Below are 19,371 nucleotides of genomic sequence, written 5' to 3' on the forward strand. Positions count from 1 at the left end.
CAAGCACAAGGGGCTGGACTAGATGACATTTTGTGTTCCCTTCCCACCCTATGCTTCTCTGATAGGAAAAACCCTGTGAATCAAAAGGGACACATTTTTAGATAGTATACATGTTTAGCTCCACTGAAATCAATGACAGTAGCAGCAGCTCAATTCAGCTGAGGAGCTTCCCCAGAAAGGGAGACAGACCCGTAGGAAAAGTTTCTATTTCATTCAGTAGGAACCAATGGCTACTCCCTCCCCTTTCCCAGTTCTTTCCTTCCCACCTCCCATTTAGGCATGCACAAACTTCTAGTCCTCTAAATCCTGGTTGAACGAATGAACCTCCCATGATCAAAGATGGAATCTAGCCCATGCTGCTGCTGACAAGCTTCCCTGACATTCTAATCCATTGACAGTGAACTATTTAAAGGCCAACTTTAAAAGGAAAGCGCTTTGCAATAGAAGGGGGGGAGGGTGGCTTTGCTACAGTCAAGACTCCCATGTATTATACTCCCAGGAATATAGCTGGCTAACATGGGGTTACAGCCCAAACACATGCACTCCAACACACTTGTTTCTCTGTGGGACAGTGAAAGAGTTAAGTAAATCATTTACCCGATATGTACAGTACCAGGTCTCTGACATTCATGCTTTCTGCCATTAATTGAAGAATGGGGTTGAATTCCAGTGCATCATCTTAATTCACCATGAGGAAGAAGTATGTAGTATCTGATTATGTTTGCTTTATTTATGATGCTAACTGCTTTCCAGTGACTATGTGATTCCTGACAATAGGAATATCTGTTAGCCATATGTTGAACACATGGCAGCATTACAAATCTTAAATTATTGTGAATGCCATGGCGGCAGCATTAGCAACTGGAGCTGAATGACCGTAGAAAACTTGCCTGGCTCTTTTTCATCCATTTTCTGTTTTCCTGGGTGGTGGGAGGGAAAGGGAGGAGTTTCTTGGGTGCAGACAGGGAGGTGGGAGTGAAAGCAGTTGGAAATGAATGGATTGGTTTGACAGATTAAGGAGATCTGAATCATCTTTTGCCTATTACAAAGATAATTATTATCCCTTAACTCATAGACTCAAACTCTTATCCCTGGCAATGACATAGGTGTCTTCTACATTTTATTGCAATATTTCCTCATCCAACTATCCCCTGTAAGAAAAAACGAGGGAGTCAGTGGCTTAATTTCATTGTAAAACAACTGAGGCACAGGAGAAAGCACAAAGAACAACAAGTAATGAGTGACTTGAATGGTGTTATAGAACCTCTCTCCATTCCTGACTGCTGTCCCTCATTTACAGACCATTCATTTACAGACCACTGAATCTTGAGTTTAAAATGTATAAATCTTGTCTTTTTTTAAGATTTTTGTCTTGAACTAAATGGTCAAATGACAGCTATTTGCAGTGATGTGGCCATGTTGGTTACAGGAGATGAGACAGCCACGGTGGGTGTGGCTTTTGTTAGCCAAGTTTCTGTTGGTAAAAGAGACAACATGTTGAGCTCCTTCAGAGCAAAAGTCTCAGTACTGTGAATGCCTTCATTAGAGACTATATCTGATTTTTTTGTAGGACCAAGCCTGCCTAAGGAATAACCCAGTAGCCACTTCCCATATCAGATGGAGTTATCCCTTTGCGGGAAAGGGCCAAGATATGGAAGATAGTCTCTTGAATTTTGTACCAACTTGTGTGGGCTTTAAGCAAGACTTTCACAGTCAGTGATCATTTTACTCCAACTAAGAATACAGGATTTGGAACTTTGTTAATACATACCTTTTGGCATAAGAGTGTGCATTACAATGCAAATAGTTTTATCTTTCATAGTCCCTTTGTGGGTCAGGAAAAGAAGGCATCCCCACGAATGATGGTTCTACACCTGTAAGGGGGATTACTATAGTAGCAGTTTATTGTTTGGTTCAAGAAACTTCCAATAATACACAAGAGACTTTCCAGACATAAAAGGGTGTTGTCTTCAATGCAAAAGAGATGAAAAAAGATAGCTTATTCCCACTTCCCACATCACTGTCCCTGCCCCAAGGGATTTACCCTGACTAGGTTGAGGTAAAAACTATAGTGCCTTGTCTCCATTAGACTTTAACATCAAGATAGCTATCAGGATATTAAAGCATACCTTTTTGCAGTAAAGGCATAGCTAAAGAAAGCACAGCATTTAAGCCAAACAGCTTACTGTATGAAAGGGGTAAATTCCCGCAAAATGCAGGAAAATATACCATCCCATCTCCATTGATTACATACTGGAGCAGAAAGTAGCTATGATTTTTTTAATGAGTATGATAGATTTCACACCAGCTGACTCCAAAGGATTCTTCTCTCTTCTAACTTTGCTGTAGTATTTTTCTTAAAGGAGGAAATGTTTTTGGTTTTGTTTTGGCTTTTTTTCATTCAGATGTTCATTTCAAAACCATGTAAAGAAATAATATCTTCTGCACAAGAGTTCCTGGTCCTATCTGGTTTCAAAACAAAAAGCCCCTCTGCAGTCTCATCTGAAGTCAGTACTAGGCTGACTTCTTCACTTACTTATTTTGATTACTAAGGCTTCTTAGGAAAAAAAAAAACATTTACACTCTTCAACTTTTACAAAGTGCTTCCAACCCCCCCAAATGTTTGATAAGTGATTCATTGTAAGCACCTACAAAAAGGTTCCTATGCTATATGCAGAAGCTCTCTTAGCATCAAGTGGACTTACACTTTTCCCAGTATTTTTAATGGCACATAATTGTATAATTTCATTTCACTGGACTAAGAATGAAAGCATTTGAAAGAGAATGAACAGGCAGCATGGCTGGTTGTGGAGAATGAAATGACAGCTCTTTTATTACTTGAAACAGCTCTGTAAAAGGGCCTGCATTTGGGGAATAAAGCACGAGTACTGGAAAAATGCTAATTACAATTCAAAACATTGAAATAAAGGAAAAGATCAAGTAGTAAACTTCCCATCACCCTTAGCTAAACTGGGACTAAAAGGGCAATTTTTGACAGGGAAACAGAAGAAGTAAACCAGAACAGTTGGAAATATAAAGACAAAAGAGTTGGCCGCAGACTTGTCTGTGCAGTTTCCCAGAAATGAAAACATTGTTGGCAGTTTTTTAAAGAGAAGATTTTTTTGTAACAATACCGATAAAAGATAGAGATTTTGTTATATTTTTATTATTTTTTGCTTTTAACTCTGTAAGCACTTATTTAGAATTACTGTTCTAAATCATAATATGCACAGTGAAGCTGACAGGTCCTTTCACAGGGGAAAAGAAGAGAATATCAAATAAATATGGGGTTTTCCAGTAAGATTCTTCAAACTTCAAACTAGATCCCAAAATGATTTAGGCATATGCTTAACTTTCTGTACTCTGAGTAGTCCTACTAATGTAAAGTCAAGTATCTGCATAACTCTTTGCAGAACTGGGAACTTAGACTTCCTATCCCCATTTAGCAAAACACTGAAGCACATGGTTAAATCCACCCCTATTCAGCAAACCTCCTATTGCTTTCAGTGGAAATTGGGCACCTACATACTTTTGAGGATCAGGATCAAAGTGGCAAAGCTGGGACTAGAATGCAGGATTTCTTGACTTTCCAATACCTGCTTTAACTGCTAAACCAAATGTACTGTGTTTAAAAAACAACCCAGCTCGTTTATTTTTTGGTTGGCTGAGAAACTAAAGTATCCTGAATTATGTATCATTAAGAAACAACAGAGCTTTTTATTAGCAGTGCAGAAAGGGAAAACTACTGGAAATAGATCATTGCTGGAAATATATATGTGATATTTACAAATACATTAAACTGTGGATGTTGGCCAGACTGTTGCTGCCAGGTTGTGGGATGCAGAAGGGAGTGGGAAAGGAATTTTTCATTTCTGTAACATAACTGGAAACAGTATTTCACATCTGTCATGTCACAATGTGAAATATGTAAGCAGAGACATACGACGAGCTACTTAGATGCCTCCTCTCATAATACCCAGTTATGACTTTGTAATCTAAAGGCTTCTTGCATATATGTGAACCCATAAGCACTGTAATCCGCATTACCTGAATCACCTCTTGTGTCAGAGTTCTATGGCTACCTCAAAAGCAAAGTATAGCAGCAAATGTATTGTCATGGCAGCCAAAAATAAGCAGGAACTTAGCACAGATAAAAGACAAACACATGCAAAGGGCAGAGGAGTTTTTATGTGGATTTTATAGTTTTCATTTTCTTGTTCACATCTGCCAGAGGGACAAAGTATGCAAGATGCATCACAAGAATTATGAACAGAATAGTAAAAATGTTAGGCTGGCAAATGGTATTTCCTCATTTGGCATGCAAGAATATAGTTGTCTCGCACTTAAAATTTAGCCTACTGTCACATCTGAATAGCCTGTATCCACACATATTTTACAACAGGCAAGATAATTGAACTCGTTCCAGACATTATACCACAAGGATACATTTTTCAAAATGGGTACCTAAAGGTAAGCTCCTAAATCCACCTGTAGGCACCCAATTATGATCCTGTTCCTACTCCTGTTCACCTCAATGGTGCAGGATCAAGTCCTAAGTGTCTTGAATTTCAAAAGAGCTGAGAACCCAACAGCTTCCATTGACTGCTGAGGGAAGCTAGTATACTTAACTTTGTTGAATGCCAGACCACTTCTTTAAATGCCAAAAAATGGAGTTAGGAGCCTAATTGCTGGCATCCAATTTTGAAAATCTTGGCCAAAATGCTTTAGTTACTGCCATGGAACAGAATGAAAGTTTTGGAAAAAACAAATACCTTTTTGAATGGTTTTCAATTTATTTTCTTCTCTGAACCTTGGAGAAGACGTCATTTCCCCTCCCATGTGATATTGGTACACTTGCTAAAAGTAAAAATAGACAAAAATGCCTGGGCATTATTCTGACAATGCCAAAGAAACATATTTACTGTGTATTATTGATAATGACATCACTGTTTAGTCACATTAAAATACATAGTGAAACCATAATGAATGAGCAAAGAGCTATTCAATTCTTTTACTATTCAAAGGAAGGCAGTGAAAAAAATTAGGTCACAGTGCGAGACTTAAGACCAATGGGTAGGCAAAGACCCAAGCACCAAACAACCTGAATTGTGCTCACAGTACTGACATGAATTAGCTTTATAAGTTTGTGCAAGTCACTTAACTCCTCTGTGCCTCACATTTGTCACCAATAAAATAAAGATAAAGAGACATGCCTTCTTTTCTAAGGCACAATAGCTTTATGTATCTATAACATAATGTAAGTATTACAATGATGATGCCACCAGCTATTGTGTTGCAATTGGTAGAGTTGTAAAAAGAGGGGGTTCTGTGTATATGTTTGTGTGTACAAGACTACATTTTAGCTTTCTTAGTAGCTGACATATCCTCTTTCTCCCTGCAAGGCATCCTGGGTGAGAGGAGAGTGCATGAGATCAAGAAACAGATGCTTCCAACTTCGAAGCATAGCTCTGCCTTAATCTCTGAAGCATAGCTGTGCCTTAATCTCAGTGCTCTTGGCCATGTCACTTAATCTTGTTAAGTGAAATCCTGACCCCATTGAAGTCAATGGCAAAAGTCCAAGAGGGAGCCAATAGGGGCACGATTAAGGATGTTAAGTATAGTGTAATTCACTAATTGAATAGTCAATGAATTTTTGTATCCACTATTCAAAATAGTTGATAGAGCAGCGCTACCCCTTTGAAATGGAGCTGTGGCATTTCAAAGGGGCAGCACTGCAAGGAGCCCAGGAGCAGCTGGGGACTCCCCAGCTGACCCCGTGCTCCACGTGGCACTGTGGCGGCGTTTGAAAGGGGCAGCATCTCACAGCTGATCAGCTCCATGTGCCACTGCGCCCCTTTGACACACCACCATAGTATTTCAAAATGCCAGTGCCACACAGAGCCTGGGAACCATTAGGACTCCAGCTGACCCCGGGCTCCATGTGGCGTCGCCCCTTTGAAATGTGGCCAAACCTTTTCAAAGGGGCAGTGCTGTACAGCTGATCCCGGGCTCCCTTTGGCACTGCCCCTTTGAAATGCTGAGGTGGCATTTCAAAGGGGCAGCACCGCACGGAGCCCAGGGTCAGCTCCATGAGGCACTGCCACTTTGAAAACCACAGCAATGTTTCAAAGGGGCAGTGCCAGAGGGAGTCCTGGGATCAACTGTGTGACACTGCCCCTTTGAAACGCCGCTGTGGCATTTCAAAGCAGCAGTTCTGCATGGAGCCTGGGACCCTGGGCTCTGTGCAGCACTGCCTCTTTGAAATACCCCTTCTTCCTCCTCCCCCCCGTTTGCTGTCTCTATCTGATAGAAACAGTGGGGGTGGGGAGAGCGACTAGTTGACACATCTATCCAGTAAGCATTTGCTTATCAGGTAGTCGACTAGTCCTTAACTTCCTTAGTCAGAATTTCACCTTCTGTCTTTGTTCACAATCAACATGCCTCAGGTGGGGGAACCCATGGACAAAAGTGTTGTCAAAATATTTAAGGATTCCTACCACCTTGCATTTTTGTCAAAATGCCGAGATGTTATAACCATTGCTAGCTGTAACATTTTATTAACCTATAATTTATAGGGCAGTTGAGAGGATGAATTAAAGTTTGTACAGCTTTTTTAAACCAAAAATAATGTGGGCTATCATAACTCAATTTCTATTTATTTTCTTAAAAGTAAAAAATTAATCTTACTGGACAAACATCATCCCTGATGTCAAGCCAACATGATCATCAATATTGCAATGGGAAAGAATTTGGCCTTTATTCCCAAACTACAGCATTATAGTTACACCATCCTAAAGTTTATTTTATGTTAATGTAGTGGCCTTAGACGATAAATGATGTGTTTAGTATTGTGGTGCATTTGAACTTATTTTGTTAAAGCATCACATATATTGAGCTCCGTCCTCCAGCTTTTATTCAGACAAAAGTCCCTGGAGGAAATCCAGGACCCCTGGCAGTTAATGGTAAAAATTCTCCAGAAACAAGATTTTACTCCCTGAGTTCAGTGGGAATTCCTAGTTAGGAATAACAGTGTTGGGTCTTTGGTTTGTGTCAGCTGACTCAGAGTTAGGGGGCTCAATCTGCAGGGCTAAAAATTTCTCCAGACATTCAGGCTTCAGCCCAAGTCCAAATGTCTACATGGCAATTCAACAGCCCTCAAGCCCAAGTCAGCTGACCTGGGCCAGCCACAGATATTTATGGAATGTAGATATACCTTTATTCCACTGTAGATGTACTGTTAGCCAAATACCCCCAAACCTTCTCTCCCTCTCCTATCCAGAACTTTTATTACTGTGACAGCTACTGAAGGCAGGAAGAAGTGAAAATGCTGCTGCTTTTCTCCTTCCTCCCTATTTTTTTTCACCATCTTTACAACAGATGCATTTTGAGCCCATCAGAACTTTTCTAATGCTTCTCCCTTCCAGTAGGCATAACAGCCAGCTTTGTTAATCGCTTCCCCCTGCTTTATTTCTCACGCTTTCCAATGTAATCCCAAATAGCCTCTGCCCGTCGGATACATGTTAAAATAATCAAGTGTTAGACTTCAGCACTTAATGTCTCATTAACATCATATTTCAAGATTATGTATTTGAAGTGTTAATGGACTGTCAAGGTGTTTTTCATCCAGCCTTTTAATGTGTGTGCCTTTCCCAGTGAACTCTATTACTAAGAATATCACTGAGTTCTTATAGCAAAACTCCTTCTAATACATAGTCTTCACTTACCCTTAGAAAGTGTAGGAGCTCACATTCTTATATGCTGCCAGACATCTAACATTTCCCATGTAATGAGGAAACCTTCCAACACTTCTGCAGACCCATCCAGCAAGGCTCAACATTGAAATGAGGCATACTAGAGCCTTCAAAATACAGATCCACCTTTTGTCGTAACACAATAACTGCTCTGCCACATTGCTCCAGTTACTCCCTCCACCATCTAACACAGCTACACCTAACATATGGAAGACAGTTAAATGCTGGAATTCAATTCTGTGGCCCACAACACAAATGAGGGCACATTCTTTTAGAACATCTCCATATCTACTTATTATGGCATCTTGCCCTCTTCCCCCGCCTTACTGACACATTCCACATGACAATGGCCAGCGGCAGAGGGAAGAGCTAAGGGTGCACTCCAGAAGTGGCAAATACCTTAGCTCAGGCATATCAAACTTGAAGCCTACTGAGGGCCACACAAACAAAAACTGATAGCTTTCAGGGCCACCAAAGAAAATGTACTTCTATGGGAAAGTCATAATTATTTATCTTGGGTATGGCTACACTAGCCACCCTAATTTGAACTAGGGTGGCTAATTTAGGCATTCGAACTTGCAAACGAAGCCCGGGATTTACATATCCCTGGCATCATTTGCTTGTTCCTGGGCGCTGCCATTTTTAAATGCCCGGTAGCTCGAACTACCTGCCCGCGGCTACACGCAACATGGGCTAAGTAGTTCGAATTAACACTCTTAATTCAAGCTACCATTCTTCCTCCCTTTGAATGACTACATTAGCCACCCTAGTTCGAATTAGGGTGGCTAGTGTAGCCATACCCAATTATATTTTTGTTTTGAGTATATTTTATATAATAATTTTTCAGATCTTGTTTTAATATAATACAATAATTTGATGTGTAAAAGTGTTATTTGCTCATATAAAATATTTTTTAATTTAAATATATATTTAAGGTACTTTTTAATTTTTTATATGATACATAACTTGTTTTGTTGAAATAAAAACAAGTATAGACCGTGGTTAATCAAATAGAACAGGCTTCTGTGAAAATTTCAGATCCTTTGTAAGTTTGAGATGTTGCATAAACATATAATTATTTGTGCAATTGCAAAACATTGACATATTTATTGATATCAAATTAATATACATTTTGTGATTTTATTTGGGAATAAATAAATAAAAAACAAAATGTTAACAAAATATCCCCCTCTTCTCCTCCAGAACCAGGCACTTCCATACTCCTGTTCTAACCCAATCTCCCTCTGCTCCCCCAGAGTCCCCCCTCGCTCTAACCCAATGCCTCATCCCTCCCCCAGAGCCAGGCACACACCCCCAACACAATGCCTCTCCCCTTCCCCAGAGCCAGATACTCCCAGCCCCCCCAACCTAATGCCTCCTCCCTTCCCCAGAGATAGGCATCCCCAATCTAATGCCTTCCCCCCATCCCCAGACCAAGGCACTCCCAGACCCCCCCCCCAACCTAATGCCTGGGTTCTAGAGCCACCGCCGCACATTTCTTCAGGCACTGGGGTGGCATGGGCAGAGCGGCCAGCTGTGAGAAGGTGCTTGATGCCTGTGCAGAGCCGGCCAGCCAGCCATGAGCACATGTTGGAGTGCCCAGTGCAGAGCGGCCTGGCTGGCTGTGAGCAGTCACTATGATGCCGTGTGCAAAGCGTCTGGTCGACCGGCTGTGATCTGTACTTGGCCACATGCTCCGAGTGGCTAGTGGGCCACACTTTAATATTTATAAAAATGTAGGGGCGGGCTGCAAAAAATTTCGATGCCTGCGATTAGCTCTTCATTTCCTTGTTTTCGGAGGTTTAAGTGCAACCACTGTATGTTCTGAAAGGACAGGATGTACTAATGGACAAACTTAGCTCTGTGGTAACAATGTTTTTGAGCAGCTACATATTCACCTTTAAAACAAACAAATGCAGTGGTTTATAAATTAAGTTTTCATATATGTCATTGACAGACAGAACACAACCCTAGCAGCTGCCATACAGAAACCACTCGTTACTTTGTAGCAATTGTTGGATTTTATTTAATTACTTTAGTTTTTTCCTCTTTTAAATTAGTGCCAGAGTCACAGCCCTGCAAATTGAAGTCCTCTTTCTGGTGAACAGAACACGCAGCGCACATAGTACAGCAGCTCAAACTGACCTCCATCACCCTCATTCTGTTTACCTCACTCCTGACCTAGAGGGACTGTGTCTAGGGGTGAGAAGCGTAGTTTGGTTTCTATGTGTATTAGGCCAGAAGCTCAGCTGGTATAAATCAGTGTAGTCCATTGAAGTCACCACAACTACTCCAATGTATTGCAGCAGAGGATCTGGCCCTCATCCACCTCTGGTTTTTCTGCATAGGATTTTAATAAAGGCACCAATTGTCTTGGCACCAATAAGAAACTGAGTAGTGCTCAAAGTTAGCTGTAGCTGAGAGGGGCTGAGATCAAGCACAAGTTTTCCTGCTGGAGTTAGGTGCAGCACTTCTAAAATTAAAACATTTTTACCCTTTTGCTAAACCAACAGTACAAACATACACCCTGATGAATGGAAGAGGAGAGGAGAGAAATACAATTTTAAAGAGGCTTAGAGAGTAGCTAAATGAAGAGCTCAATCATATCTGCATTACAGTGCTCATTCTTACTACCTCATATTTTTGCCCCACTTCTGTATTCTATCAGAGAGAGGAAGCAAGCAGGGGAGCAGGAGCCGGTGCTGGGCGGGGGGCAGCTTAAAAGCCTGTTCCCACCCCAGGACCATCTCCACAGGGGAGGCAGAGGTGTAGCAGGGATGGGGCACAACCAGGAATCAGCTGATTCCCAGCTTGTGCCCAGTCCCCCTTCTGAGCTCATGCTTTTTAAATGTATTAAAAGCTGCCAGAATCAGCCCTCCCATACCTGGACCTTCTACCCTCCCTCTCATCTTTCCCTGTGGGATGGGAAAGTTGCACTCTCGCACACTCCTGGCAAATGGGGGATATCAAGCATAGAGGTGCTATGTGAGCTCCTGCCCTGCTGCCATGCCCAGACCTCTTTTCCCCTCCCAGCTGTCTGCTCCTGCAGGAAGGGAAAATTGCTCTCTCCAGCAAAGGGTGTGTGTGTGTGTGTGTGTGTGTGTGTGTGTGTGCACGCGCACACGCGCTGAACATACAGGCGTCACATGAGCCCTGCTCTGCCACCATTCCTGGACTCACTCACTCCTGTAGGCTCAAGTCCTGGCCCGTCCCTTACGCTCCCTGCCACAAATAGAGTCCAGCAGCTTCCCTAAGATCTTTGAATTGTACCTGCTGCATAGTGGCTATTTAAAAAGCATAATTGTGGTCTTGTACATAGCACATCTCTATCGTCTTTAGACAAACGTTCCTTTTATTCTAACAGATTTAGGTATATGCTCTACAATGTATCTTCTGAAAAGTCTGCCCTTCACTTTTCATTACAGCAGGTAAAGTAGTGACCCTGCTGCACACTCCCCAAGCTGACACAATCCATGGGCAAAAATGAAATAGGGATGAAATGTTCAAGGAGTCAATGCAATTCACTCATTTGTCTAGGGAGTGCTTACGTGAATGGAGGCGTGCACTGCTAGAGGAGCTATATGTGGAGCGTGAGGACAGGAGGGCATGCAGGAAACTGGAAATGAGGAATCAGGAGAGAGTGCAGATGTGATGGACCGCATGGTAGGTTTTCCAGAATGCGTACATGCACAGGCACCTTTCCATCCCTTGTAGCCCAACATTCCCTCCTCACCAAGTTCCATAGCCTCCTCTCCCAGGGGCAATGGACCATGGAGGCGGAGGGGGGGGGGAGTCAAGGGCAGCCTCACACTCAAGGGATGCATCACAAAGCAAAAGACTGGCCTTGCAATTGTGATCATCATCCCAACGCTTCTGCCCTGGACTCCTTTTCTGTTCCTGCTGTGTTCCCTGAATAAAAATGCATGATCTCTGAACAACAGTCCTTTTATAGCTTGTGTTGAAGGGGAGAGGGGATTTACAGGCAAGCACACTGAATGCAGGGGCACCTTGTTGAAAGCAACATGCATGACTCGCAAAACTGGCCATTCATAAAACTGTCTTTTAAAGCCTGATTTGCACTGCCCCTCACTGTGCTGTCCTTATTGCCCTGGTGTTTGGCTGCTCAAAATCCCTGGCTAGGTGCTGTGCCTTGCTGCCCTCTCCCTACCCCCAGATAACTTTCCCCATTGTTCTCATAGTTATTATGGAGCACACAGCAGGCTGCCACCACAATGGGAATGTTGCATTCACTGAGGTTTAACCTAGTCAGTAGAATGCAGAACCTTCTGTTTAAATGCCCAAAAGCACATTCTACCACCATTCTGCACTTGTGCAGCCTGCAATTGAACTGCTCCTCATTGCAGTCCAGGCTTCCAGTGTATGGTTTCATGAGCCATGGAAGCAAGGGGTAGGCTGGGGCACCAAGGATCACTATTGATACTTCAATGTCTCTAATGATACTTATCCAGTCTGAGAAAGAAGTTCCAGCTTGCAGCTTACCGAAGAGGCCAGGGTTCCTAAAGATGTGCATGTCATGCACCTTTCCCACCCATCTCATGTGGATGTCAGTGAAACGGCCCTTGTGATCCACCAATCCCTGCAGCACCACTGAGAAGTTCCCCTTGCCATTTATGCACTCCTTGGATGTGGTCAAGTGCCAAAGTAGAGATGTGCATTCTATCTATCACCCCACCACAGTCTCCACTATGTCCGCCACATTTTCCAGAGCCACTACCCCCTGTGGCAGAAAGGTATTCATTGCCTGGGCTACTTGGATCACAACAGCTCCCCACTGTTGATGTCCCCACTCCAAATTGATTCCCAACTGATTGGTGGCTGTTGTAAGCTTCCACAGAGCAATTGCCACATGCTTCTCATTCTAGTATTCGTGGACTTCAGGGTTGGGGAAAGCCATTTGCAAACTTCCATGAAAGCGGCCTTGTGCATACGAAAGTTGTGCAGCAACTGCCAATCATTTCATAACCGCATCACAATACGGTCCCACCAGTCTGTGTTTGTCTGATGGCATCAGAACTAGAATTCCACTGTGTCTAGAGGAGTGAATGCTGGTGGCGTTTACTAGTTGCTCAACTCAAGTGCTTCACAGAAGAGTATGTTCATGGCCTTCTCAGATTTGTCCTCGTTCTGACAGATCCTGGATATGCTCCGGATATACTCCAGCACAAGGCTCATCATGGTTAATATCATTATCATAATGCTTTGATGTTCAAAGGGATCCATGATTGTTTCCATGCTTATGCTGCTATGGTATCTGCACGGATAACCCAAGGTGAAAAGGATGCAAAAAGACTATTTGCCATTGCTGTCAAGCAGGGCTTGGGGAGAAGGAAATGAGTGTATTGAGAGAATTGATGCTGTACCCAGAATCACCCGCTTCACAGTTTTGGTCTCAGCATGCACTGGAAGCATAACCCAGACTGCAAAGGGATATAGGCACTGTAGAATAGCTACCTATAGTGCATCACTCTCAAAGTCAAGAACAGCCGCCCTACTGGGGCCATGCTACTTGGTCTACTTCATCAAATTTCTGTACACAGTGGGGACATGCACCTTTTACTTTACAAAATCAGGTGCTAAAAAATGTTCTTAATAAATTCAACCTACTCTCTCTGTGTTGACATGGCCTAAACTATCACCAAGTCACCACTTAATCTTCTCTTATGTTAAATAGATTGAGTGCCTTGAGTCTATCACTATTAGGCAAGTTTTCTAATTCTTCAATCATTCTTCTGGCTCTTTGCTGAACTCCCACCAATTTATCATAATTTTTTCGGAACTGTGGGCTCCAGAACTGGACACAGTATTTCAGCAGCTGTTGCACTAATATCAAAGAGATGAAATAATCACTCTAGTTCGATTCAAGATTCCTCTTTTTATGCATCCCGGGATCTCATTAGCTTTTTTGGCACTCGGAGCATGTATTCATCTGATTAGCTGCCATTATCCCCAAAATCTTTTTCAGATCCATGATTTCCCAGGATACAGTCCCCTATCCTGTATGGATGGCCTACATCAGTGGTGGGCAACCTGCAGCCCATGGGCTACATGCGGCCCACTGGGACTCCACCTGTGGTCTGTGGACCTTCCCCACCCATTTCTACTGGAGCATAGAGCCCTGCATATCCTATGCCATGCCCCCTCTCTCCCAGCACTTTTGGAGCACACAAATTGCCTGATCCATGCTCTGTCTCCAGCTGATTCATGGTGTTCCAGCTCTGGGAGGGAAAGGAAGGAGTGGGGTTGGATTCCAACTGCAACTCCACTGTCTGCACCCTCCTACTGCACTGGGAAGTGTGGGGTGACCAATGCCCTATTTTTGGTTGCCTATGCTGTCCTATATGCTTTTTCCCTAGACACAGACATGTATCTTTAGCCATTTTAAAATGCATATTGTTTGTGTGTTCCCAGTCATGTAGATTGCTCAGAATCACAGACCCGTCTTCATTATTCACCAATCGTTATGTCATCTGGAAAATGTAACACTGATCATTTTATTAACAAGCAAGACATTGAGGTGGTGTGGAAGACTATGAAGGGCGGAGTATAACACCAGCTAGTATGGCCCCATCTGGCCCTCTAACTGGATGCTTGCATGCAGGGGGGCATTGTGAAGAGATGATTTCCCTGTAATAGATGCCCTCAAGCACCTCTTGGGATGGTGCCATCCAGAGGTGTGCGCTATTATCTAGCCATATGGGCTCCATCCCAAGGATCAGAGAAAGCCACCAGCAACCTCCACTGACCGCCTACCAAGGCTAGTAGTTAGAGGTCAGAAGAAGGAGAGTCAGCAATCTGCAGAAGCCTTGCAAGCAGCTGCAGTGCCAGCATCAGCCATGGAAGGAGGCAGTAGTTACAGGCAGTAGTGAAGGAGAAGAATCTAAAAGCTTCCTTAGGCACTAGTGGTGTCAGCTGATGGGTGGCATTTCACCTGTGAACTGGAAGACACATCAATTATTGTTGCATAGGCGAAGTGGGACATTTTGCAAGCTTCTCCTCAAAGCTTCTGGCCAGAGGCCTGGCACCGAGACAATTCATTAATTGAGACAGAGACAATGTTAGAAATATAAACATAATTACTTCATGTCACAATTTTTCATGACAAGAAAAACAATTGAATGTAAAGTCTGTAAAACCACTAATAGATATGGTCTGTATCCTTACCTCTCTCTCTCTCGCTTTTCATTAAGGAAAGGACCCTGGCTATTTTTAAACCCACACACAAAGCCACACAGTATGGGGTTTTTTTCTGTTCAAAAGAGAAAAGGAAAAGCTGTAAAATGCTCTAAAAATGTCCAGGCCTGTTTATCTCTGCTAGCTCTCCTCTAAAAGGCTCAACTTTCCCAATAATAATTTAGCTATGAACTTAGGTGGCCAATGTGTGCTAGCAAATTTTCTCTATCCCTCTGGCATCTCTATTTAGTATGTGGGATGCTTTCTAATTAGTTAGCTGCAGTTGTACTTTTCATATGCACTTTCACAGATGTTGGCATACTGAATAGATACATCAGTATCTGAAACTGCAGGACCTCCCTCCAAATATTACATTTGTTTTATTGATAAATGCACGCCACACTGTACAGTTAATGGTGTAAAAAATGCCTTAACTGTTGGGTTTTGCAAGATATTCGTGTGTTTGAGCATGCTACTTGGACACTGGTGCTTATGATATAATCAAGTGTTTGAATCTGCCAAAATTGTACATGCTGGGTATCTGCCTCAGGGGAAATGCTTTGTACAATTTCATCCAAAACAGTTCAGCCCTCTTGAAGAGCAAAACTAAGGAAAAAAATCCACAGTGTTTTACCAATATTAATAAATACTAGTAAGCTTTTCTTTGAACACCTTGAACATCCTGATAGTTTAAAGCAAGACTTGAATTTGGCTGTGGCAGCATTTGTGTTAGGGGCATGCCTTCTGCTATCCCCCAAAATCTCTCCAGATCTCGCAAAGTTAAAAAAAATGCAAGTCACACATGATCAATATAGCCTTCTTCAATATTAGCCTTTAAAATCTCCAGAGTCCATTGTCACTGAGCATGCTCAAATCTCTGATAGCTCTTAATGCCAGTGGGGCCAGCAGCCACCATGGACCCAGAGGCAATATGTGAGAGGCTGGCTTCATGTCCTGGAAGGGAAGGAACTTCAGGTAGAAGAGGCAGGGCCAAGGGCAGTCAGTCCTTAGCACCGCCCAGAGCATGGCTCTGGGCCCACCCCCACAACCCTCAGAGCCCCACAGAGCAGCAGAGCAGTGCTTCCACTGCAATTCAAAGGGGCCTGGGGCTCTAGCTGCCACTGTAGCTGCAGTAGCAGTGGTGGCTGGGAGTGCAAAGCCCCTTTGAAATGCTGGGCCCCTGTGCAAGTGCCCCCTTTTGTCCCCCCTACTTCAGCAAGTTTTGTACAATTTCTTACCAGCCTGCATGTGCCATCCCCAATGAGCAATTGAGGATGCTCCATTCCCTCCTAGCTCTTACGTGCGATCGGACTGCACATGTGCCATCCCCACAGAGTGACTGAGAATACTCTAGCCTCTCACAGCTCCTAGTGCTGACCAGACTGGGTATGTGTTATGTCCACAGATCAACTAAGCATGTATGCTCCAGCCTAGCACTGCAAAGCAAAGCAGGATTTTCCTTGTAATGGTCGCTATGAGCTAGTCCAGTCTGGCGTGGGTCTAGTCACTGGAACTGCGAGAAGGGAGCCTGTCTCACCTCTGCTCTCTGTGACTCACCTACTGTCACAGAGGCAGCTTAGAGGAAGAAACCACCTTATTCAAATGAAGAGAGGATAAAAGCTGGACCAGGAGAGAGAGAAAAGGAGTAAATTGGGAGCAGATGGCTGGTTCTATAAAAAATTAGACCTGGCAGGAAGATTGGAAGGAAAGAGATGGGAGGTGAGGCTGGGACTGGAAGCTGGTTGGAGGGAAGGTAGGTTAGAACTCTTTGGGCAGGGAAACTGGGAGCGGGGCGTGAGGAGTGGCTGGAACTGTTTGGCAAGGAGACTGGGGCTGGGAGCCAGTAAAGGAAACAGGGTGGAACACGGAACATTGAAATCAGACATGTAATTGGGGAAGGGCAGGAGCCATGGACTGGCTGGATAAGGAAACTGGAACTAGGAATCAGTGTGAGGAGAGCAGAGGTGTCAGGGGAGACAGATCTGACAAGGAGCTGCGGTACAGGATGGAGACTGGCTGAGTAAAGAGACTGGGACACACAAAGCCATGGTGTTGGGAGGCTTGGACAAGGAACCAGGGTGAGGGATGGCAGAGGAATGATGTCTGCACTGGTTGGACAAGGAAATCAAGAGTGAGGCGCAGGGAGAGATTAGGAACATGTATGGGGGGAAGGGTAGATTGATACTAAGTTTTGGACAATGAACCTGTGAGAGGAAACTAGAACTGGCATGGCAAGGAAACTGGGAGTGTGATCAGAAGCCTGAGGATTGGGGAATGGAACTAGGTAGATAGAGATTGGGTCTAGGACAAGGAACAGAGGGGAGAGGAAGAGGCAGGAATGGAAAATTGGCAAGGGTGCAGAGTACAAAAGGGATCAAGCTTGGGGTTAACAGGCAGAAGAGTCCATAGAGCACACTCCTCTCCAGAGCTTGGAATGGAGCCCAACACTCATCACTCCTCTGCTGTCAGCAAATAGCTGTGAACCCAAACTGCCCACTCCCCCTAGCACTGGCTTACAGAGAGGATAACAACCTACTATTGCTATCAGTTACTTGATTAGCTCAAGGGGCAGTGCTCTGGGCAGTAGATCTGAGTGAACCCACACTGCTGATGAACCAAGTGGGTGACAACACGATAGAATCACTTGGGGGGTGGGTGGGGAGGATTCAAATTGCTTTTTAAAAAATAGGAAATTACACACAAACTCTCTCTCTCTCTCTCTCTCTCTCTCTCTCTCTCTCTCTCTCTCTCTCTCTCTCTAAGAACATTATTAAGGCTGCAGAATCATGCACCCAGAAGTTAGGAAATCCTGGAATTCAAATTTCCAATGAAATCTTACATCAGCCCCCTTGTGTGCAGGCATTGAGCTACCTTATTTAATCACATGGTCATATACTGTTTCACCTCCGCCCTCTCCCTTCCCCTTGCCTCATTCAGGGCAAAGCATGGAGCTGCAGTAGGGATAAATCAAGTTGTGTCTATGGGACCTTACCTCATATTGTTACAGAAGGTGAACGGTGGCTAGTAGTGAATGAAGGCAGGGAACAATGGAGTTGGCTCGTGGTTAAGTTATAGCTGCCCCGGAAAACTGAGTTTCTATCCCTCTACAACAACAACCACCCTTAATTCTGACATTTCCTAAATGAATACAATTATTTTAAGAGCGGGAGTGTGTAAAAATGCAGCGAGAGAGAAGCGTCCACTATTGTGGGACTGATCCATACCCCACTGAAGGCACAAGACGTCGGTCCGTGGACTTCGGAGCATGCCTCTTGAGCTCGTGTCAATGAGTTTATAGTTACTCTCGAGTCCCAGTGAAAAGAGTTCGTGAGCAAAGAGTTGGAGGTTATAGTTTTGGCCCCGTTAAGCCCGTTCTCTGGGAGCAGTGATTGAGCCAAATACCTATCCCTTTAATTAGTGGATCAGAAGGTATTTGGATGATTACTCCTGTTCCCAATGTTCTCTGTTGTGGTAGAATCCTCGGTATAAAATGTCCAGGGAAGAAAAGAAACAAGTAGTGAAAACCCGCGCTTAGCTATCCCGATTACCTAGGTACCCTAGGAAGGCTACAGATATTTGCCGATTTTGACTTAATAAACAGTCCCCAGTCCCTCTGTGTCTCACCGTTTTAACCATACACACATTTTTCGTTGTGTGGATTGAAAAGGCGAGTCTGGCTATATATTTAGCCCCAACTATATCTTCAGTGAGAACAAACATGAGGCTGATAGATTTATGCTGAAAAGCTTCGGTCAAGTTGCTCGGAAGCCGAGTGGGGCTCTTTTAACGTGTGGATTTTTTTTTAAAAAAAAGCGTGTACAAAGAGCTTGTTCCCTAACTCATTAGATAAAACTCCCGTCGATTTTTGCCTGTAATGTCAGGGCTAAATTTAGGCACTTGGCGTTTACTTTGAACCGTCAGTAAGTACAATATTATTGGAGAGAGAGGGGGATTTTGTCTATCTTTTGATTATTTACAAAATAACCCTTCTCTTGGGACTTAGGCATGACCAGAGAATACACTGTTTTGACTTTTACATGCAACGTTTTGCTCACGGCAAATGTTCCCTCCCCGAAATGTGGTTGTAAAAGGGAATGTTTGGGCTCTCCGCGCTAGTTTTATTAACACTTAGTTTCATTATAACCTAGAGATGCTGGGCACTTTCTTTCTTTGTTCCCGAGCAAAACTGCGGGAACAAACTTCTGCCGCTGAAAGCTACCTCGATATTCAGAGACACCCATCCGCACCCCGGACAGTGGAAAGATAAGGCGGTGTCACGTCTCCAGGAATAAAATCATTCACTGATAAAACTCTATTAGCTTGGATACTGCATCGCGATTCGCATGCTTTAATCGCCCCCCTTACCAGTCCTTTTACCAAAGCTATATATCTCCGGGCATATTTGCTGCGGACAAACCTCAGAAATGTC

General features: G+C 43.6%; 1 long non-coding RNA gene across 1 annotated transcript; it reads right to left on the reverse strand.

Moving 5' to 3' along the window:
* Window positions 1-10,879: 10,879 nt before the first annotated feature.
* Window positions 10,880-19,343, reverse strand: LOC142829122 (uncharacterized). The gene is made up of 3 exons (XR_012903420.2): window positions 18,167-19,343; window positions 14,934-15,018; window positions 10,880-14,707 (listed from the first exon to the last, which is right to left on the reverse strand). It is a non-coding gene; the product is annotated as an uncharacterized LOC142829122 (long non-coding RNA).
* Window positions 19,344-19,371: the final 28 nt, after the last annotated feature.

This window comes from Pelodiscus sinensis, chromosome 5, assembly GCF_052426305.1.
Source record: "Pelodiscus sinensis isolate ZL-2025 chromosome 5, ASM5242630v1, whole genome shotgun sequence".
Taxonomy (NCBI): domain Eukaryota; kingdom Metazoa; phylum Chordata; order Testudines; family Trionychidae; genus Pelodiscus; species Pelodiscus sinensis.